Source organism: Taudactylus pleione, unplaced genomic scaffold, assembly GCF_031769625.1.
Source record: "Taudactylus pleione unplaced genomic scaffold, aTauple2 ptg000473l, whole genome shotgun sequence".
Taxonomy (NCBI): Eukaryota; Metazoa; Chordata; class Amphibia; order Anura; family Myobatrachidae; genus Taudactylus; species Taudactylus pleione.
Genome location: NW_028284875.1, coordinates 5,442,036 through 5,465,247, shown reverse-complemented (window position 1 = coordinate 5,465,247; position 23,212 = coordinate 5,442,036). Strand labels below are relative to the sequence as shown.

At 32.8% G+C, this 23,212-nt stretch overlaps 10 non-coding genes across 10 annotated transcripts; all 10 read right to left on the bottom strand.

Moving 5' to 3' along the window:
- Positions 1–250: 250 nt before the first annotated feature.
- On the bottom strand, positions 251–323 carry TRNAR-CCU (transfer RNA arginine (anticodon CCU)). Its single transcript has one exon. It is a non-coding gene; the product is annotated as a tRNA-Arg (tRNA).
- A 3,790-nt stretch (positions 324–4,113) lies between these two features.
- Positions 4,114–4,186, bottom strand: TRNAR-CCU (transfer RNA arginine (anticodon CCU)). Its single transcript has one exon. It is a non-coding gene; the product is annotated as a tRNA-Arg (tRNA).
- A 3,790-nt stretch (positions 4,187–7,976) lies between these two features.
- Positions 7,977–8,049, bottom strand: TRNAR-CCU (transfer RNA arginine (anticodon CCU)). The gene has a single exon. It is a non-coding gene; the product is annotated as a tRNA-Arg (tRNA).
- A 4,987-nt stretch (positions 8,050–13,036) lies between these two features.
- On the bottom strand, positions 13,037–13,109 carry TRNAR-CCU (transfer RNA arginine (anticodon CCU)). The gene has a single exon. It is a non-coding gene; the product is annotated as a tRNA-Arg (tRNA).
- A 1,427-nt stretch (positions 13,110–14,536) lies between these two features.
- On the bottom strand, positions 14,537–14,607 carry TRNAR-CCU (transfer RNA arginine (anticodon CCU)). Its single transcript has one exon. It is a non-coding gene; the product is annotated as a tRNA-Arg (tRNA).
- A 1,430-nt stretch (positions 14,608–16,037) lies between these two features.
- On the bottom strand, positions 16,038–16,110 carry TRNAR-CCU (transfer RNA arginine (anticodon CCU)). The gene has a single exon. It is a non-coding gene; the product is annotated as a tRNA-Arg (tRNA).
- A 1,428-nt stretch (positions 16,111–17,538) lies between these two features.
- Positions 17,539–17,611, bottom strand: TRNAR-CCU (transfer RNA arginine (anticodon CCU)). Its single transcript has one exon. It is a non-coding gene; the product is annotated as a tRNA-Arg (tRNA).
- A 1,428-nt stretch (positions 17,612–19,039) lies between these two features.
- On the bottom strand, positions 19,040–19,112 carry TRNAR-CCU (transfer RNA arginine (anticodon CCU)). The gene has a single exon. It is a non-coding gene; the product is annotated as a tRNA-Arg (tRNA).
- A 1,428-nt stretch (positions 19,113–20,540) lies between these two features.
- On the bottom strand, positions 20,541–20,613 carry TRNAR-CCU (transfer RNA arginine (anticodon CCU)). The gene has a single exon. It is a non-coding gene; the product is annotated as a tRNA-Arg (tRNA).
- Positions 20,614–22,040: 1,427 nt separating this feature from the next.
- On the bottom strand, positions 22,041–22,113 carry TRNAR-CCU (transfer RNA arginine (anticodon CCU)). The gene has a single exon. It is a non-coding gene; the product is annotated as a tRNA-Arg (tRNA).
- Positions 22,114–23,212: the final 1,099 nt, after the last annotated feature.

Here is a 23,212-nt window from a genome sequence, read left to right as displayed (position 1 = left end):
GAGCAACTAAGGAACATGCATCCTAGATGGGACTTGAAGCCACTGTCCCAGGTGATAGTAAACTTTTCAGGAAACTAATCCACAATGTCATTAGGATAAATGTCTGCTTTTAGATACTGGGCCATAATTTTGCAAGCTGAACAGTTCCGGATTGATAAGCAGATAAAAGTTTCTGGTGGAGCCATTTGTACAGTATGAAGCAAGAATGAAAGGAACATCTCCAAAATTATTTTAAAGAAATAAAGCCTATCACCCCAGATGGGACTTGAACCCACAACCCCTGGCTTAGGAGGCCAGTGCCTTATCCATTAGGCCACTGGGGCTTAGTAACATCTTGAGTGAAACTGATTTTTTCATTAGTATAATCATTAATTGTTGCAATATAGGAAAGCCATTTATTTGTGTTCTTTGCTTTACAAATCCCAGCATGAAATGTGATTGTACTATCCAGACCTAATAGTGTGGACCCTCATGTTACATTGCAGCAAAACAGATTGATGCATCTCTTTTACCAATAAAGAGGTAGTCTTTTGCATTCCATTTTGTTGACTAACTAAAGTAATTTTTACAGTGCATATGAACCAAAGCAGCTGTGTGTACTGGTACTTAAAAACAGTCATGTTTGTGTTTTTTTTCTGCCTTCATATCAGGATGTTCAGGAAGCAGATGATAATCATTAACTGATGAAATTAGAAAAAAAATTACATTTGCTTCAGGTGAGGCTTGAATTCACAACCTCAGGATTGCTCAACAGATACTGTCTTATAAGTACCGCGCACAGACCGATTGCGCCACAGGAGCACATGGACAAAGCACTTTATTTTTAGTTGAGGGATTTTAGCATCGAGTTGACTAAGTAAATTAACTTGGTTTATTAATTTTAAATTAGTTACTTTTTAAATCCACTAAACTACTGCACCCAATACTAAAGTACCTAATAAAAGTAATATTCTAATCATAAGGTAATCAATTATATTGTGCATTTGTGTTATTGCCCAGTTTTATGTATCCATAGGTGTATATTGCAATGAATTCATGCCATTATTGTACAGTACAATATTATCAAAATTGTAAAATAATTCCTGTTTATTTATCTTAAATAATATTTGCTATAGATATATGTAACTTTAATGTTGAATAGGGAAAATATACACTATAATACCAAAAAATGCAGTATCTTTAAATAAAAATAAGTTAAATCTCACTTGTGCTCTATATTTAAAGGTAAACATTGTTTTTTTGGTCTGAAGCACCTAAATTGTCAGTAAAGTCAGTGTCCAAAGAAATATAAAAGGCAGAAAATTACCCTTTTGATGACATGGATGAAAGGACTTCAAGAAACCCATCAGCAATTGCAATAGAAATTGTTATTTTGTAGCCACTCTGATATTAAATTGCAATTAAAACTTAATAGGTATGTTTTGGTATATATGGATTTTCTGCAATACCATTAAGACAGTCACCTGAATTGAAAAAAAGCATAACTTCTAGAATGAGAATGAGCAACAAAGGAACATGCATCCTAGATGGGACTTGAAGCCACTGTCCCAGGTGATAGTAAATTTTTCAAGAAACTAATCGTTTATTTGTGTTCTTTGCTTTACAAATACCAGCATGAAATGTGATTGTACTATCCAGACCTAATAGTGTGGACCCTCATGTTACATTGCAGCAAAACAGATTGATGCAACTCTTTTACCAATAAAGAGGTAGTCTTTTGCATTCCATTTTGTTGACTAACTAAAGTAATGTTTACACTGCATATGAACCAAAGCAGCTGTGTGTACTGGTACTTAAAAACAGTCATGTTTGTGTTTTTTTTCTGCCTTCATATCAGGATGTTCAGGAAGCAGGTGATAATCATTAACTGATGACATTAGAAAAAAAATTACATTTGCTCCAGGTGAGGCTTGAACTCACAACCTCACAGATACTGTCTTTTAAGTTCTGCACACAGACCGATTGCGCCACAGGAGCATATGGTCAAAGTGCATTATTTTTAGTTGAGTGATTTTAGCATCGAGTTGACTAAGTAAATTAACTTGGTTTATTCATTTTAAATTAGTTACTTTTTAAATCCACTAAACTACTGCACCCAATAATAAAGTACCTAAAAAAAGTAATATTCTAATCATAAGGTAATCAATTATATTGTGCATTTGTGTTATTGCCCAGTTTTATGTATCCATAGGTGTATATTGCAATGAATTCATGCCATTGTTGTACAGTTCAATATTATCAAAATTGTAAAATAATTCCTGTTTATTTATCTTAAATAATATTTGCTATAGATATATGTAACTTTAATGTTGCATAGGGAAAATATACACTATAATACCAAAAAATGCAGTATCTTTAAATAAAAATAAGTTAAATCTCACTTGTGCTCTATATTTAAAGGTAAACATTGTTTTTTTGGTCTGAAGCACCTAAATTGTCAGTAAAGTCAGTGTCCAAAGAAATATAAAAAGCAGAAAATTACCCTTTTGATGACATGGATGAAAGGACTTCAAGAAACCCATCAGCAATTGCAATAGAAATTGTTATTTTGTAGCCACTCTGATATTAAATTGCAATTAAAACTTAATAGGTATGTTTTGGTATATATGGATTTTCTGCAATACCATTAAGACAGTCACCTGAATTGAAAAAAAGCATAACTTCTAGAATGAGAATGAGCAACAAAGGAACATGCATCCTAGATGGGACTTGAAGCCACTGTCCCAGGTGATAGTAAACTTTTCAGGAAACTAATCGTTTATTTGTGTTCTTTGCTTTACAAATACCAGCATGAAATGTGATTGTACTATCCAGACCTAATAGTGTGGACCCTCATGTTACATTGCAGCAAAACAGATTGATGCAACTCTTTTACCAATAAAGAGGTAGTCTTTTGCATTCCATTTTGTTGACTAACTAAAGTAATGTTTACACTGCATATGAACCAAAGCAGCTGTGTGTACTGGTACTTAAAAACAGTCATGTTTGTGTTTTTTCTCTGCCTTCATATCAGAATGTTCAGGAAGCAGATGATAATCATTAACTGATGACATTAGAAAAAAAATTACATTTGCTCCAGGTGAGGCTTGAACTCACAACCTCAACATTGCTCAACAGATACTGTCTTTTAAGTTCTGCGCACAGACCGATTGCGCCACAGGAGCACATGGTCAAAGTGCATTATTTTTAGTTGAGTGATTTTAGCATCGAGTTGACTAAGTAAATTAACTTGGTTTATTCATTTTAAATTAGTTACTTTTTAAATCCACTAAACTACTGCACCCAATAATAAAGTACCTAAAAAAAGTAATATTCTAATCATAAGGTAATCAGTTATATTGTGCATTTGTGTTATTGCCCAGTTTTATGTATCCATAGGTGTATATTGCAATGAATTCATGCCATTGTTGTACAGTTCAATATTATCAAAATTGTAAAATAATTCCTGTTTATTTATCTTAAATAATATTTGCTATAGATATATGTAACTTTAATGTTGCATAGGTAAAATATACACTATAATACCAAAAAATGCAGTATCTTTAAATAAAAATAAGTTAAATCTCACTTGTGCTCTATATTTAAAGGTAAACATTGTTTTTTTGGTCTGAAGCACCTAAATTGTCAGTAAAGTCAGTGTCCAAAGAAATATAAAAAGCAGAAAATTACCCTTTTGATGACATGGATGAAAGGACTTCAAGAAACCCATCAGCAATTGCAATAGAAATTGTTATTTTGTAGCCACTCTGATATTAAATTGCAATTAAAACTTAATAGGTATGTTTTGGTATATATGGATTTTCTGCAATACCATTAAGACAGTCACCTGAATTGAAAAAAAGCATAACTTCTAGAATGAGAATGAGCAACTAAGGAACATGCATCCTAGATGGGACTTGAAGCCACTGTCCCAGGTGATAGTAAACTTTTCAGGAAACTAATCCACAATGTCATTAGGATAAATGTCTGCTTTTAGATACTGGGCCATAATTTTGCAAGCTGAACAGTTCCGGATTGATAAGCAGATAAAAGTTTCTGGTGGAGCCATTTGTACAGTATGAAGCAAGAATGAAAGGAACATCTCCAAAATTATTTTAATGAAATAAAGCCTATCATCCCAGATGGGACTTGAACCCACAACGCCTGGCTTAGGAGGCCAGTGCCTTATCCATTAGGCCACTGGGGCTTAGTAACATCTTGAGTGAAACTGATTTTTTCATTAGTATAATCATTAATTGTTGCAATATAGGAAAGCCATTTATTTGTGTTCTTTGCTTTACAAATCCCAGCATGAAATGTGATTGTACTATCCAGACCTAATAGTGTGTACCCTCATGTTACATTGCAGCAAAACAGATTGATGCATCTCTTTTACCAATAAAGAGGTAGTCTTTTGCATTCCATTTTGTTGACTAACTAAAGTAATTTTTACAGTGCATATGAACCAAAGCAGCTGTGTGTACTGGTACTTAAAAACAGTCATGTTTGTGTTTTTTTTCTGCCTTCATATCAGGATGTTCAGGAAGCAGATGATAATCATTAACTGATGAAATTAGAAAAAAAATTACATTTGCTTCAGGTGAGGCTTGAATTCACAACCTCAGGATTGCTCAACAGATACTGTCTTATAAGTACCGCGCACAGACCGATTGCGCCACAGGAGCACATGGACAAAGCACTTTATTTTTAGTTGAGGGATTTTAGCATCGAGTTGACTAAGTAAATTAACTTGGTTTATTCATTTTAAATTAGTTACTTTTTAAATCCACTAAACTACTGCACCCAATAATAAAGTACCTAAAAAAAGTAATATTCTAATCATAAGGTAATCAATTATATTGTGCATTTGTGTTATTGCCCAGTTTTATGTATCCATAGGTGTATATTGCAATGAATTCATGCCATTGTTGTACAGTTCAATATTATCAAAATTGTAAAATAATTCCTGTTTATTTATCTTAAATAATATTTGCTATAGATATATGTAACTTTAATGTTGCATAGGGAAAATATACACTATAATACCAAAAAATGCAGTATCTTTAAATAAAAATAAGTTAAATCTCACTTGTGCTCTATATTTAAAGGTAAACATTGTTTTTTTGGTCTGAAGCACCTAAATTGTCAGTAAAGTCAGTGTCCAAAGAAATATAAAAAGCAGAAAATTACCCTTTTGATGACATGGATGAAAGGACTTCAAGAAACCCATCAGCAATTGCAATAGAAATTGTTATTTTGTAGCCACTCTGATATTAAATTGCAATTAAAACTTAATAGGTATGTTTTGGTATATATGGATTTTCTGCAATACCATTAAGACAGTCACCTGAATTGAAAAAAAGCATAACTTCTAGAATGAGAATGAGCAACAAAGGAACATGCATCCTAGATGGGACTTGAAGCCACTGTCCCAGGTGATAGTAAACTTTTCAGGAAACTAATCGTTTATTTGTGTTCTTTGCTTTACAAATACCAGCATGAAATGTGATTGTACTATCCAGACCTAATAGTGTGGACCCTCATGTTACATTGCAGCAAAACAGATTGATGCAACTCTTTTACCAATAAAGAGGTAGTCTTTTGCATTCCATTTTGTTGACTAACTAAAGTAATGTTTACACTGCATATGAACCAAAGCAGCTGTGTGTACTGGTACTTAAAAACAGTCATGTTTGTGTTTTTTTTCTGCCTTCATATCAGGATGTTCAGGAAGCAGGTGATAATCATTAACTGATGACATTAGAAAAAAAATTACATTTGCTCCAGGTGAGGCTTGAACTCACAACCTCACAGATACTGTCTTTTAAGTTCTGCACACAGACCGATTGCGCCACAGGAGCATATGGTCAAAGTGCATTATTTTTAGTTGAGTGATTTTAGCATCGAGTTGACTAAGTAAATTAACTTGGTTTATTCATTTTAAATTAGTTACTTTTTAAATCCACTAAACTACTGCACCCAATAATAAAGTACCTAAAAAAAGTAATATTCTAATCATAAGGTAATCAATTATATTGTGCATTTGTGTTATTGCCCAGTTTTATGTATCCATAGGTGTATATTGCAATGAATTCATGCCATTGTTGTACAGTTCAATATTATCAAAATTGTAAAATAATTCCTGTTTATTTATCTTAAATAATATTTGCTATAGATATATGTAACTTTAATGTTGCATAGGGAAAATATACACTATAATACCAAAAAATGCAGTATCTTTAAATAAAAATAAGTTAAATCTCACTTGTGCTCTATATTTAAAGGTAAACATTGTTTTTTTGGTCTGAAGCACCTAAATTGTCAGTAAAGTCAGTGTCCAAAGAAATATAAAAAGCAGAAAATTACCCTTTTGATGACATGGATGAAAGGACTTCAAGAAACCCATCAGCAATTGCAATAGAAATTGTTATTTTGTAGCCACTCTGATATTAAATTGCAATTAAAACTTAATAGGTATGTTTTGGTATATATGGATTTTCTGCAATACCATTAAGACAGTCACCTGAATTGAAAAAAAGCATAACTTCTAGAATGAGAATGAGCAACAAAGGAACATGCATCCTAGATGGGACTTGAAGCCACTGTCCCAGGTGATAGTAAACTTTTCAGGAAACTAATCGTTTATTTGTGTTCTTTGCTTTACAAATACCAGCATGAAATGTGATTGTACTATCCAGACCTAATAGTGTGGACCCTCATGTTACATTGCAGCAAAACAGATTGATGCAACTCTTTTACCAATAAAGAGGTAGTCTTTTGCATTCCATTTTGTTGACTAACTAAAGTAATGTTTACACTGCATATGAACCAAAGCAGCTGTGTGTACTGGTACTTAAAAACAGTCATGTTTGTGTTTTTTCTCTGCCTTCATATCAGAATGTTCAGGAAGCAGATGATAATCATTAACTGATGACATTAGAAAAAAAATTACATTTGCTCCAGGTGAGGCTTGAACTCACAACCTCAACATTGCTCAACAGATACTGTCTTTTAAATTCTGCGCACAGACCGATTGCGCCACAGGAGCACATGATCAAAGTGCATTATTTTTAGTTGAGTGATTTTAGCATCGAGTTGACTAAGTAAATTAACTTGGTTTATTCATTTTAAATTAGTTACTTTTTAAATCCACTAAACTACTGCACCCAAGAATAAAGTACCTAAAAAAAGTAATATTCTAATCATAAGGTAATCAATTATATTGTGCATTTGTGTTATTGCCCAGTTTTATGTATCCATAGGTGTATATTGCAATGAATTCATGCCATTGTTGTACAGTTCAATATTATCAAAATTGTAAAATAATTCCTGTTTATTTATCTTAAATAATATTTGCTATAGATATATGTAACTTTAATGTTGCATAGGGAAAATATACACTATAATACCAAAAAATGCAGTATCTTTAAATAAAAATAAGTTAAATCTCACTTGTGCTCTATATTTAAAGGTAAACATTGTTTTTTTGGTCTGAAGCACCTAAATTGTCAGTAAAGTCAGTGTCCAAAGAAATATAAAAAGCAGAAAATTACCCTTTTGATGACATGGATGAAAGGACTTCAAGAAACCCATCAGCAATTGCAATAGAAATTGTTATTTTGTAGCCACTCTGATATTAAATTGCAATTAAAACTTAATAGGTATGTTTTGGTATATATGGATTTTCTGCAATACCATTAAGACAGTCACCTGAATTGAAAAAAAGCATAACTTCTAGAATGAGAATGAGCAACTAAGGAACATGCATCCTAGATGGGACTTGAAGCCACTGTCCCAGGTGATAGTAAACTTTTCAGGAAACTAATCCACAATGTCATTAGGATAAATGTCTGCTTTTAGATACTGGGCCATAATTTTGCAAGCTGAACAGTTCCGGATTGATAAGCAGATAAAAGTTTCTGGTGGAGCCATTTGTACAGTATGAAGCAAGAATGAAAGGAACATCTCCAAAATTATTTTAATGAAATAAAGCCTATCATCCCAGATGGGACTTGAACCCACAATGCCTGGCTTAGGAGGCCAGTGCCTTATCCATTAGGCCACTGGGGCTTAGTAACATCTTGAGTGAAACTGATTTTTTCATTAGTATAATCATTAATTGTTGCAATATAGGAAAGCCATTTATTTGTGTTCTTTGCTTTACAAATCCCAGCATGAAATGTGATTGTACTATCCAGACCTAATAGTGTGGACCCTCATGTTACATTGCAGCAAAACAGATTGATGCATCTCTTTTACCAATAAAGAGGTAGTCTTTTGCATTCCATTTTGTTGACTAACTAAAGTAATTTTTACAGTGCATATGAACCAAAGCAGCTGTGTGTACTGGTACTTAAAAACAGTCATGTTTGTGTTTTTTTTCTGCCTTCATATCAGGATGTTCAGGAAGCAGATGATAATCATTAACTGATGAAATTAGAAAAAAAATTACATTTGCTTCAGGTGAGGCTTGAATTCACAACCTCAGGATTGCTCAACAGATACTGTCTTATAAGTACCGCGCACAGACCGATTGCGCCACAGGAGCACATGGACAAAGCACTTTATTTTTAGTTGAGGGATTTTAGCATCGAGTTGACTAAGTAAATTAACTTGGTTTATTCATTTTAAATTAGTTACTTTTTAAATCCACTAAACTACTGCACCCAATAATAAAGTACCTAAAAAAAGTAATATTCTAATCATAAGGTAATCAATTATATTGTGCATTTGTGTTATTGCCCAGTTTTATGTATCCATAGGTGTATATTGCAATGAATTCATGCCATTGTTGTACAGTTTAATATTATCAAAATTGTAAAATAATTCCTGTTTATTTATCTTAAATAATATTTGCTATAGATATATGTAACTTTAATGTTGCATAGGGAAAATATACACTATAATACCAAAAAATGCAGTATCTTTAAATAAAAATAAGTTAAATCTCACTTGTGCTCTATATTTAAAGGTAAACATTGTTTTTTTGGTCTGAAGCACCTAAATTGTCAGTAAAGTCAGTGTCCAAAGAAATATAAAAAGCAGAAAATTACCCTTTTGATGACATGGATGAAAGGACTTCAAGAAACCCATCAGCAATTGCAATAGAAATTGTTATTTTGTAGCCACTCTGATATTAAATTGCAATTAAAACTTAATAGGTATGTTTTGGTATATATGGATTTTCTGCAATACCATTAAGACAGTCACCTGAATTGAAAAAAAGCATAACTTCTAGAATGAGAATGAGCAACAAAGGAACATGCATCCTAGATGGGACTTGAAGCCACTGTCCCAGGTGATAGTAAACTTTTCAGGAAACTAATCGTTTATTTGTGTTCTTTGCTTTACAAATACCAGCATGAAATGTGATTGTACTATCCAGACCTAATAGTGTGGACCCTCATGTTACATTGCAGCAAAACAGATTGATGCAACTCTTTTACCAATAAAGAGGTAGTCTTTTGCATTCCATTTTGTTGACTAACTAAAGTAATGTTTACACTGCATATGAACCAAAGCAGCTGTGTGTACTGGTACTTAAAAACAGTCATGTTTGTGTTTTTTCTCTGCCTTCATATCAGAATGTTCAGGAAGCAGATGATAATCATTAACTGATGACATTAGAAAAAATTACATTTGCTCCAGGTGAGGCTTGAACTCACAACCTCAACATTGCTCAACAGATACTGTCTTTTAAGTTCTGCGCACAGACTGATTGCGCCACAGGAGCACATGGTCAAAGTGCATTATTTTTAGTTGAGTGATTTTAGCATCGAGTTGACTAAGTAAATTAACTTGGTTTATTCATTTTAAATTAGTTACTTTTTAAATCCACTAAACTACTGCACCCAATAATAAAGTACCTAAAAAAAGTAATATTCTAATCATAAGGTAATCAATTATATTGTGCATTTGTGTTATTGCCCAGTTTTATGTATCCATAGGTGTATATTGCAATGAATTCATGCCATTGTTGTACAGTTCAATATTATCAAAATTGTAAAATAATTCCTGTTTATTTATCTTAAATAATATTTGCTATAGATATATGTAACTTTAATGTTGCATAGGGAAAATATACACTATAATACCAAAAAATGCAGTATCTTTAAATAAAAATAAGTTAAATCTCACTTGTGCTCTATATTTAAAGGTAAACATTGTTTTTTTGGTCTGAAGCACCTAAATTGTCAGTAAAGTCAGTGTCCAAAGAAATATAAAAAGCAGAAAATTACCCTTTTGATGACATGGATGAAAGGACTTCAAGAAACCCATCAGCAATTGCAATAGAAATTGTTATTTTGTAGCCACTCTGATATTAAATTGCAATTAAAACTTAATAGGTATGTTTTGGTATATATGGATTTTCTGCAATACCATTAAGACAGTCACCTGAATTGAAAAAAAGCATAACTTCTAGAATGAGAATGAGCAACAAAGGAACATGCATCCTAGATGGGACTTGAAGCCACTGTCCCAGGTGATAGTAAACTTTTCAGGAAACTAATCGTTTATTTGTGTTCTTTGCTTTACAAATACCAGCATGAAATGTGATTGTACTATCCAGACCTAATAGTGTGGACCCTCATGTTACATTGCAGCAAAACAGATTGATGCAACTCTTTTACCAATAAAGAGGTAGTCTTTTGCATTCCATTTTGTTGACTAACTAAAGTAATGTTTACACTGCATATGAACCAAAGCAGCTGTGTGTACTGGTACTTAAAAACAGTCATGTTTGTGTTTTTTTTCTGCCTTCATATCAGGATGCTCAGGAAGCAGATGATAATCATTAACTGATGACATTAGAAAAAAAATTACATTTGCTCCAGGTGAGGCTTGAACTCACAACCTCAGCATTGCTCAACAGATACTGTCTTTTAAGTTCTGCGCACAGACCGATTGCGCCACAGGAGCACATGGTCAAAGTGCATTATTTTTAGTTGAGTGATTTTAGCATCGAGTTGACTAAGTAAATTAACTTGGTTTATTCATTTTAAATTAGTTACTTTTTAAATCCACTAAACTACTGCACCCAATAATAAAGTACCTAAAAAAAGTAATATTCTAATCATAAGGTAATCAATTATATTGTGCATTTGTGTTATTGCCCAGTTTTATGTATCCATAGGTGTATATTGCAATGAATTCATGCCATTGTTGTACAGTTCAATATTATCAAAATTGTAAAATAATTCCTGTTTATTTATCTTAAATAATATTTGCTATAGATATATGTAACTTTAATGTTGCATAGGGAAAATATACACTATAATACCAAAAAATGCAGTATCTTTAAATAAAAATAAATTAAATCTCACTTGTGCTCTATATTTAAAGGTAAACATTGTTTTTTTGGTCTGAAGCACCTAAATTGTCAGTAAAGTCAGTGTCCAAAGAAATATAAAAAGCAGAAAATTACCCTTTTGATGACATGGATGAAAGGACTTCAAGAAACCCATCAGCAATTGCAATAGAAATTGTTATTTTGTAGCCACTCTGATATTAAATTGCAATTAAAACTTAATAGGTATGTTTTGGTATATATGGATTTTCTGCAATACCATTAAGACAGTCACCTGAATTGAAAAAAAGCATAACTTCTAGAATGAGAATGAGCAACAAAGGAACATGCATCCTAGATGGGACTTGAAGCCACTGTCCCAGGTGATAGTAAACTTTTCAGGAAACTAATCGTTTATTTGTGTTCTTTGCTTTACAAATACCAGCATGAAATGTGATTGTACTATCCAGACCTAATAGTGTGGACCCTCATGTTACATTGCAGCAAAACAGATTGATGCAACTCTTTTACCAATAAAGAGGTAGTCTTTTGCATTCCATTTTGTTGACTAACTAAAGTAATGTTTACACTGCATATGAACCAAAGCAGCTGTGTGTACTGGTACTTAAAAACAGTCATGTTTGTGTTTTTTCTCTGCCTTCATATCAGAATGTTCAGGAAGCAGATGATAATCATTAACTGATGACATTAGAAAAAAAATTACATTTGCTCCAGGTGAGGCTTGAACTCACAACCTCAACATTGCTCAACAGATACTGTCTTTTAAGTTCTGCGCACAGACCGATTGCGCCACAGGAGCACATGGTCAAAGTGCATTTATTTTTAGTTGAGTGATTTTAGCATCGAGTTGACTAAGTAAATTAACTTGGTTTATTCATTTTAAATTAGTTACTTTTTAAATCCACTAAACTACTGCACCCAATAATAAAGTACCTAAAAAAAGTAATATTCTAATCATAAGGTAATCAATTATATTGTGCATTTGTGTTATTGCCCAGTTTTATGTATCCATAGGTGTATATTGCAATGAATTCATGCCATTGTTGTACAGTTCAATATTATCAAAATTGTAAAATAATTCCTGTTTATTTATCTTAAATAATATTTGCTATAGATATATGTAACTTTAATGTTGCATAGGGAAAATATACACTATAATACCAAAAAATGCAGTATCTTTAAATAAAAATAAGTTAAATCTCACTTGTGCTCTATATTTAAAGGTAAACATTGTTTTTTTGGTCTGAAGCACCTAAATTGTCAGTAAAGTCAGTGTCCAAAGAAATATAAAAAGCAGAAAATTACCCTTTTGATGACATGGATGAAAGGACTTCAAGAAACCCATCAGCAATTGCAATAGAAATTGTTATTTTGTAGCCACTCTGATATTAAATTGCAATTAAAACTTAATAGGTATGTTTTGGTATATATGGATTTTCTGCAATACCATTAAGACAGTCACCTGAATTGAAAAAAAGCATAACTTCTAGAATGAGAATGAGCAACTAAGGAACATGCATCCTAGATGGGACTTGAAGCCACTGTCCCAGGTGATAGTAAACTTTTCAGGAAACTAATCCACAATGTCATTAGGATAAATGTCTGCTTTTAGATACTGGGCCATAATTTTGCAAGCTGAACAGTTCCGGATTGATAAGCAGATAAAAGTTTCTGGTGGAGCCATTTGTACAGTATGAAGCAAGAATGAAAGGAACATCTCCAAAATTATTTTAATGAAATAAAGCCTATCATCCCAGATGGGACTTGAACCCACAATGCCTGGCTTAGGAGGCCAGTGCCTTATCCATTAGGCCACTGGGGCTTAGTAACATCTTGAGTGAAACTGATTTTTTCATTAGTATAATCATTAATTGTTGCAATATAGGAAAGCCATTTATTTGTGTTCTTTGCTTTACAAATCCCAGCATGAAATGTGATTGTACTATCCAGACCTAATAGTGTGGACCCTCATGTTACATTGCAGCAAAACAGATTGATGCATCTCTTTTACCAATAAAGAGGTAGTCTTTTGCATTCCATTTTGTTGACTAACTAAAGTAATTTTTACAGTGCATATGAACCAAAGCAGCTGTGTGTACTGGTACTTAAAAACAGTCATGTTTGTGTTTTTTTTCTGCCTTCATATCAGGATGTTCAGGAAGCAGATGATAATCATTAACTGATGAAATTAGAAAAAAAATTACATTTGCTTCAGGTGAGGCTTGAATTCACAACCTCAGGATTGCTCAACAGATACTGTCTTATAAGTACCGCGCACAGACCGATTGCGCCACAGGAGCACATGGACAAAGCACTTTATTTTTAGTTGAGGGATTTTAGCATCGAGTTGACTAAGTAAATTAACTTGGTTTATTAATTTTAAATTAGTTACTTTTTAAATCCACTAAACTACTGCACCCAATACTAAAGTACCTAATAAAAGTAATATTCTAATCATAAGGTAATCAATTATATTGTGCATTTGTGTTATTGCCCAGTTTTATGTATCCATAGGTGTATATTGCAATGAATTCATGCCATTATTGTACAGTACAATATTATCAAAATTGTAAAATAATTCCTGTTTATTTATCTTAAATAATATTTGCTATAGATATATGTAACTTTAATGTTGAATAGGGAAAATATACACTATAATACCAAAAAATGCAGTATCTTTAAATAAAAATAAGTTAAATCTCACTTGTGCTCTATATTTAAAGGTAAACATTGTTTTTTTGGTCTGAAGCACCTAAATTGTCAGTAAAGTCAGTGTCCAAAGAAATATAAAAGGCAGAAAATTACCCTTTTGATGACATGGATGAAAGGACTTCAAGAAACCCATCAGCAATTGCAATAGAAATTGTTATTTTGTAGCCACTCTGATATTAAATTGCAATTAAAACTTAATAGGTATGTTTTGGTATATATGGATTTTCTGCAATACCATTAAGACAGTCACCTGAATTGAAAAAAAGCATAACTTCTAGAATGAGAATGAGCAACAAAGGAACATGCATCCTAGATGGGACTTGAAGCCACTGTCCCAGGTGATAGTAAACTTTTCAGGAAACTAATCCACAATGTCATTAGGATAAATGTCTGCTTTTAGATACTGGGCCATAATTTTGCAAGCTGAACAGTTCCGGATTGATAAGCAGATAAAAGTTTCTGGTGGAGCCATTTGTGCAGTATGAAGCAAGAATGAAAGGAACATCTCCAAAATTATTTTAAAGAAATAAAGCCTATCACCCCTGATGGGACTTGAACCCACAACCCCTGGCTTAGGAGGCCAGTGCCTTATCCATTAGGCCACTGGTGCTTAGTAACATCATTGAGTGAAACTGAATTTTTCATTAGTATAATCATTAATTGTTGCGATATAGGAAAGCCGTTTATTTGTGTTCTTTGCTTTACAAATCCCAGCATGAAATGTGATTGTACTATCCAGACCTAATAGTGTGGACCCTCATGTTACATTGTAGCAAAACAGATTGATGCAACTCTTTTACCAATAAAGAGGTAGTCTTTTGCATTCCATTTTGTTGACTAACTAAAGTAATGTTTACACTGCATATGAACCAAAGCAGCTGTGTGTACTGGTACTTAAAAACAGTCATGTTTGTGTTTTTTTTCTGCCTTCATATCAGGATGTTCAGGAAGCAGATGATAATCATTAACTGATGACATTAGAAAAAAAATTACATTTGCTCCAGGTGAGGCTTGAACTCACAACCTCAGCATTGCTCAACAGATACTGTCTTTTAAGTTCTGCGCACAGACCGATTGCGCCACAGGAGCACATGGTCAAAGCGCATTATTTTTAGATGAGTGATTTTAGCATCGAGTTGACTAAGTAAATTAACTTGGTTTATTAATTTTAAATTAGTTACTTTTTAAATCCACTAAACTACTGCACCCAATACTAAAGTACCTAATAAAAGTAATATTCTAATCATAAGGTAATCAATTATATTGTGCATTTGTGTTATTGCCCAGTTTTATGTATCCATAGGTGTATATTGCAATGAATTCATGCCATTATTGTACAGTACAATATTATCAAAATTGTAAAATAATTCCTGTTTATTTATCTTAAATAATATTTGCTATAGATATATGTAACTTTAATGTTGAATAGGGAAAATATACACTATAATACCAAAAAATGCAGTATCTTTAAATAAAAATAAGTTAAATCTCACTTGTGCTCTATATTTAAAGGTAAACATTGTTTTTTTGGTCTGAAGCACCTAAATTTTCAGTAAAGTCAGTGTCCAAAGAAATATAAAAGGCAGAAAATTACCCTTTTGATGACATGGATGAAAGGACTTCAAGAAACCCATCAGCAATTGCAATAGAAATTGTTATTTTGTAGCCACTCTGATATTAAATTGCAATTAAAACTTAATAGGTATGTTTTGGTATATATGGATTTTCTGCAATACCATTAAGACAGTCACCTGAATTGAAAAAAAACATAACTTCTAGAATGAGAATGAGCAACAAAGGAACATGCATCCTAGATGGGACTTGAAGCCACTGTCCCAGGTGATAGTAAACTTTTCAGAAAACTAATCCACAATGTCATTAGGATAAATGTCTGCTTTTAGATACTGGGCCATAATTTTGCAAGCTGAACAGTTCCGGAGTGATAAGCAGATAAAAGTTTCTGGTGGAGCCATTTGTGCAGTATGAAGCAAGAATGAAAGGAACATTTCCAAAATTATTTTAAAGAAATAAAGCCTATCACCCCAGATGGGACTTGAACCTACAATCCCTGGCTTAGGAGGCCAGTGCCTTATCCATTAGGCCACTGGGGCTTAGAAACATCTTTTAGTGAAACTGAATTTTTCATTAGTATAATCATTAATTGTTGCGATATAGGAAAGCCGTTTATTTGTGTTCTTTGTTTTACAAATCCCAGCATGAAATGTGATTGTACTATCCAGACCTAATAGTGTGGACCCTCATGTTACATTGTAGCAAAACAGATTGATGCAACTCTTTTACCAATAAAGAGGTAGTCTTTTGCATTCCATTTTGTTGACTAACTAAAGTAATGTTTACACTGCATATGAACCAAAGCAGCTGTGTGTACTGGTACTTAAAAACAGTCATGTTTGTGTTTTTTTTCTGCCTTCATATCAGGATGTTCAGGAAGCAGATGATAATCATTAACTGATGACATTAGAAAAAAAATTACATTTGCTTCAGGTGAGGCTTGAATTCACAACCTCAGCATTGCTCAACAGATACTGTCTTTTAAGTTCTGCGCACAGACCGATTGCGCCACAGGAGCACATGGTCAAAGTGCATTATTTTTAGTTGAGTGATTTTAGCATCGAGTTGACTAAGTAAATTAACTTGGTTTATTCATTTTAAATTAGTTACTTTTTAAATCCACTAAACTACTGCACCCAATAATAAAGTACCTAAAAAAAGTAATATTCTAATCATAAGGTAATCAATTATATTGTGCATTTGTGTTATTGCCCAGTTTTATGTATCCATAGGTGTATATTGCAATGAATTCATGCCATTGTTGTACAGTTCAATATTATCAAAATTGTAAAATAATTCCTGTTTATTTATCTTAAATAATATTTGCTATAGATATATGTAACTTTAATGTTGCATAGGGAAAATATACACTATAATACCAAAAAATGCAGTATCTTTAAATAAAAATAAGTTAAATCTCACTTGTGCTCTATATTTAAAGGTAAACATTGTTTTTTTGGTCTGAAGCACCTAAATTGTCAGTAAAGTCAGTGTCCAAAGAAATATAAAAAGCAGAAAATTACCCTTTTGATGACATGGATGAAAGGACTTCAAGAAACCCATCAGCAATTGCAATAGAAATTGTTATTTTGTAGCCACTCTGATATTAAATTGCAATTAAAACTTAATAGGTATGTTTTGGTATATATGGATTTTCTGCAATACCATTAAGACAGTCACCTGAATTGAAAAAAAGCATAACTTCTAGAATGAGAATGAGCAACAAAGGAACATGCATCCTAGATGGGACTTGAAGCCACTGTCCCAGGTGATAGTAAACTTTTCAGGAAACTAATCCACAATGTCATTAGGATAAATGTCTGCTTTTAGATACTGGGCCATAATTTTGCAAGCTGAACAGTTCCGGATTGATAAGCAGATAAAAGTTTCTGGTGGAGCCATTTGTGCAGTATGAAGCAAGAATGAAAGGAACATCTCCAAAATTATTTTAAAGAAATAAAGCCTATCACCCCAGATGGGACTTGAACCCACAACCCCTGGCTTAGGAGGCCAGTGCCTTATCCATTAGGCCACTGGGGCTTAGTAACATCTTTGAGTGAAACTGAATTTTTCATTAGTATAATCATTAATTGTTGCGATATAGGAAAGCCGTTTATTTGTGTTCTTTGCTTTACAAATCCCAGCATGAAATGTGATTGTACTATCCAGACCTAATAGTGTGGACCCTCATGTTACATTGTAGCAAAACAGATTGATGCAACTCTTTTACCAATAAAGAGGTAGTCTTTTGCATTCCATTTTGTTGACTAACTAAAGTAATGTTTACACTGCATATGAACCAAAGCAGCTGTGTGTACTGGTACTTAAAAACAGTCATGTTTGTGTTTTTTTTCTGCCTTCATATCAGGATGTTCAGGAAGCAGATGATAATCATTAACTGATGACATTAGAAAAAAAATTACATTTGCTCCAGGTGAGGCTTGAACTCACAACCTCAGCATTGCTCAACAGATACTGTCTTTTAAGTTCTGCGCACAGACCGATTGCGCCACAGGAGCACATGGTCAAAGTGCATTATTTTTAGTTGAGTGATTTTAGCATCGAGTTGACTAAGTAAATTAACTTGGTTTATTCATTTTAAATTAGTTACTTTTTAAATCCACTAAACTACTGCACCCAATAATAAAGTACCTAAAAAAAGTAATATTCTAATCATAAGGTAATCAATTATATTGTGCATTTGTGTTATTGCCCAGTTTTATGTATCCATAGGTGTATATTGCAATGAATTCATGCCATTATTGTACAGTACAATATTATCAAAATTGTAAAATAATTCCTGTTTATTTATCTTAAATAATATTTGCTATAGATATATGTAACTTTAATGTTGAATAGGGAAAATATACACTATAATACCAAAAAATGCAGTATCTTTAAATAAAAATAAGTGAAATCTCACTTGTGCTCTATATTTAAAGGTAAACATTGTTTTTTTGGTCTGAAGCACCTAAATTTTCAGTAAAGTCAGTGTCCAAAGAAATATAAAAGGCAGAAAATTACCCTTTTGATGACATGGATGAAAGGACTTCAAGAAACCCATCAGCAATTGCAATAGAAATTGTTATTTTGTAGCCACTCTGATATTAAATTGCAATTAAAACTTAATAGGTATGTTTTGGTATATATGGATTTTCTGCAATACCATTAAGACAGTCACCTGAATTGAAAAAAAACATAACTTCTAGAATGAGAATGAGCAACAAAGGAACATGCATCCTAGATGGGACTTGAAGCCACTGTCCCAGGTGATAGTAAACTTTTCAGAAAACTAATCCACAATGTCATTAGGATAAATGTCTGCTTTTAGATACTGGGCCATAATTTTGCAAGCTGAACAGTTCCGGAGTGATAAGCAGATAAAAGTTTCTGGTGGAGCCATTTGTGCAGTATGAAGCAAGAATGAAAGGAACATTTCCAAAATTATTTTAAAGAAATAAAGCCTATCACCCCAGATGGGACTTGAACCTACAATCCCTGGCATAGGAGGCCAGTGCCTTATCCATTAGGCCACTGGGGCTTAGTAACATCTTTGAGTGAAACTGAATTTTTCATTAGTATAATCATTAATTGTTGCGATATAGGAAAGCCGTTTATTTGTGTTCTTTGTTTTACAAATCCCAGCATGAAATGTGATTGTACTATCCAGACCTAATAGTGTGGACCCTCATGTTACATTGTAGCAAAACAGATTGATGCAACTCTTTTACCAATAAAGAGGTAGTCTTTTGCATTCCATTTTGTTGACTAACTAAAGTAATGTTTACACTGCATATGAACCAAAGCAGCTGTGTGTACTGGTACTTAAAAACAGTCATGTTTGTGTTTTTTTTCTGCCTTCATATCAGGATGTTCAGGAAGCAGATGATAATCATTAACTGATGACATTAGAAAAAAAATTACATTTGCTCCAGGTGAGGCTTGAACTCACAACCTCAGGATTGCTCAATAGATACTGTCTTTTAAGTTCTGCGCACAGACCGATTGCGCCACATGAGCACATGGTCAAAGTGCATTATTTTTAGTTGAGTGATTTTAGCATCGAGTTGACTAAGTAAATTAACTTGGTTTATTCATTTTAAATTAGTTACTTTTTAAATACACTAAACTACTGCACTCAATAATAAAGTACCTAATAAAAGTAATATTCTAATCATAAGGTAATCAATTATATTGTGCATTTGTGTTATTGCCCAGTTTTATGTATCCATAGGTGTATATTGCAATGAATTCATGCCATTGTTGTACAGTTCAATATTATCAAAATTGTAAAATAATTCCTGTTTATTTATCTTAAATAATATTTGCTATAGATATATGTAACTTTAATGTTGCATAGGGAAAATATACACTATAATACCAAAAAATGCAGTATCTTTAAATAAAAATAAGTTAAATCTCACTTGTGCTCTATATTTAAAGGTAAACATTGTTTTTTTGGTCTGAAGCACCTAAATTGTCAGTAAAGTCAGTGTCCAAAGAAATATAAAAAGCAGAAAATTACCCTTTTGATGACATGGATGAAAGGACTTCAAGAAACCCATCAGCAATTGCAATAGAAATTGTTATTTTGTAGCCACTCTGATATTAAATTGCAATTAAAACTTAATAGGTATGTTTTGGTATATATGGATTTTCTGCAATACCATTAAGACAGTCACCTGAATTGAAAAAAAGCATAACTTCTAGAATGAGAATGAGCAACAAAGGAACATGCATCCTAGATGGGACTTGAAGCCACTGTCCCAGGTGATAGTAAACTTTTCAGAAAACTAATCCACAATGTCATTAGGATAAATGTCTGCTTTTAGATACTGGGCCATAATTTTGCAAGCTGAACAGTTCCGGATTGATAAGCAGATAAAAGTTTCTGGTGGAGCCATTTGTGCAGTATGAAGCAAGAATGAAAGGAACATCTCCAAAATTATTTTAATGAAATAAAGCCTATCATCCCAGATGGGACTTGAACCCACAATGCCTGGCTTAGGAGGCCAGTACCTTATCCATTAGGCCACTGGGGCTTAGTAACATCTTGAGTGAAACTGATTTTTTCATTAGTATAATCATTAATTGTTGCAATATAGGAAAGCCATTTATTTGTGTTCTTTGCTTTACAAATCCCAGCATGAAATGTGATTGTACTATCCAGACCTAATAGTGTGGACCCTCATGTTACATTGCAGCAAAACAGATTGATGCATCTCTTTTACCAATAAAGAGGTAGTCTTTTGCATTCCATTTTGTTGACTAACTAAAGTAATTTTTACAGTGCATATGAACCAAAGCAGCTGTGTGTACTGGTACTTAAAAACAGTCATGTTTGTGTTTTTTTTCTGCCTTCATATCAGGATGTTCAGGAAGCAGATGATAATCATTAACTGATGAAATTAGAAAAAAAATTACATTTGCTTCAGGTGAGGCTTGAATTCACAACCTCAGCATTGCTCAACAGATACTGTCTTTTAAGTTCTGCGCACAGACCGATTGCGCCACAGGAGCACATGGTCAAAGTGCATTATTTTTAGTTGAGTGATTTTAGCATCGAGTTGACTAAGTAAATTAACTTGGTTTATTCATTTTAAATTAGTTACTTTTTAAATCCACTAAACTACTGCACCCAATAATAAAGTACCTAAAAAAAGTAATATTCTAATCATAAGGTAATCAATTATATTGTGCATTTGTGTTATTGCCCAGTTTTATGTATCCATAGGTGTATATTGCAATGAATTCATGCCATTGTTGTACAGTTCAATATTATCAAAATTGTAAAATAATTCCTGTTTATTTATCTTAAATAATATTTGCTATAGATATATGTAACTTTAATGTTGCATAGGGAAAATATACACTATAATACCAAAAAATGCAGTATCTTTAAATAAAAATAAGTTAAATCTCACTTGTGCTCTATATTTAAAGGTAAACATTGTTTTTTTGGTCTGAAGCACCTAAATTGTCAGTAAAGTCAGTGTCCAAAGAAATATAAAAAGCAGAAAATTACCCTTTTGATGACATGGATGAAAGGACTTCAAGAAACCCATCAGCAATTGCAATAGAAATTGTTATTTTGTAGCCACTCTGATATTAAATTGCAATTAAAACTTAATAGGTATGTTTTGGTATATATGGATTTTCTGCAATACCATTAAGACAGTCACCTGAATTGAAAAAAAGCATAACTTCTAGAATGAGAATGAGCAACAAAGGAACATGCATCCTAGATGGGACTTGAAGCCACTGTCCCAGGTGATAGTAAACTTTTCAGGAAACTAATCCACAATGTCATTAGGATAAATGTCTGCTTTTAGATACTGGGCCATAATTTTGCAAGCTGAACAGTTCCGGATTGATAAGCAGATAAAAGTTTCTGGTGGAGCCATTTGTGCAGTATGAAGCAAGAATGAAAGGAACATCTCCAAAATTATTTTAAAGAAATAAAGCCTATCACCCCAGATGGGACTTGAACCCACAACCCCTGGCTTAGGAGGCCAGTGCCTTATCCATTAGGCCACTGGGGCTTAGTAACATCTTTGAGTGAAACTGAATTTTTCATTAGTATAATCATTAATTGTTGCGATATAGGAAAGCCGTTTATTTGTGTTCTTTGCTTTACAAATCCCAGCATGAAATGTGATTGTACTATCCAGACCTAATAGTGTGGACCCTCATGTTACATTGTAGCAAAACAGATTGATGCAACTCTTTTACCAATAAAGAGGTAGTCTTTTGCATTCCATTTTGTTGACTAACTAAAGTAATGTTTACACTGCATATGAACCAAAGCAGCTGTGTGTACTGGTACTTAAAAACAGTCATGTTTGTGTTTTTTTTCTGCCTTCATATCAGGATGTTCAGGAAGCAGATGATAATCATTAACTGATGACATTAGAAAAAAAATTACATTTGCTCCAGGTGAGGCTTGAACTCACAACCTCAGCATTGCTCAACAGATACTGTCTTTTAAGTTCTGCGCACAGACCGATTGCGCCACAGGAGCACATGGTCAAAGCGCATTATTTTTAGTTGAGTGATTTTAGCATCGAGTTGACTAAGTAAATTAACTTGGTTTATTAATTTTAAATTAGTTACTTTTTAAATCCACTAAACTACTGCACCCAATACTAAAGTACCTAATAAAAGTAATATTCTAATCATAAGGTAATCAATTATATTGTGCATTTGTGTTATTGCCCAGTTTTATGTATCCATAGGTGTATATTGCAATGAATTCATGCCATTATTGTACAGTACAATATTATCAAAATTGTAAAATAATTCCTGTTTATTTATCTTAAATAATATTTGCTATAGATATATGTAACTTTAATGTTGAATAGGGAAAATATACACTATAATACCAAAAAATGCAGTATCTTTAAATAAAAATAAGTGAAATCTCACTTGTGCTCTATATTTAAAGGTAAACATTGTTTTTTTGGTCTGAAGCACCTAAATTTTCAGTAAAGTCAGTGTCCAAAGAAATATAAAAGGCAGAAAATTACCCTTTTGATGACATGGATGAAAGGACTTCAAGAAACCCATCAGCAATTGCAATAGAAATTGTTATTTTGTAGCCACTCTGATATTAAATTGCAATTAAAACTTAATAGGTATGTT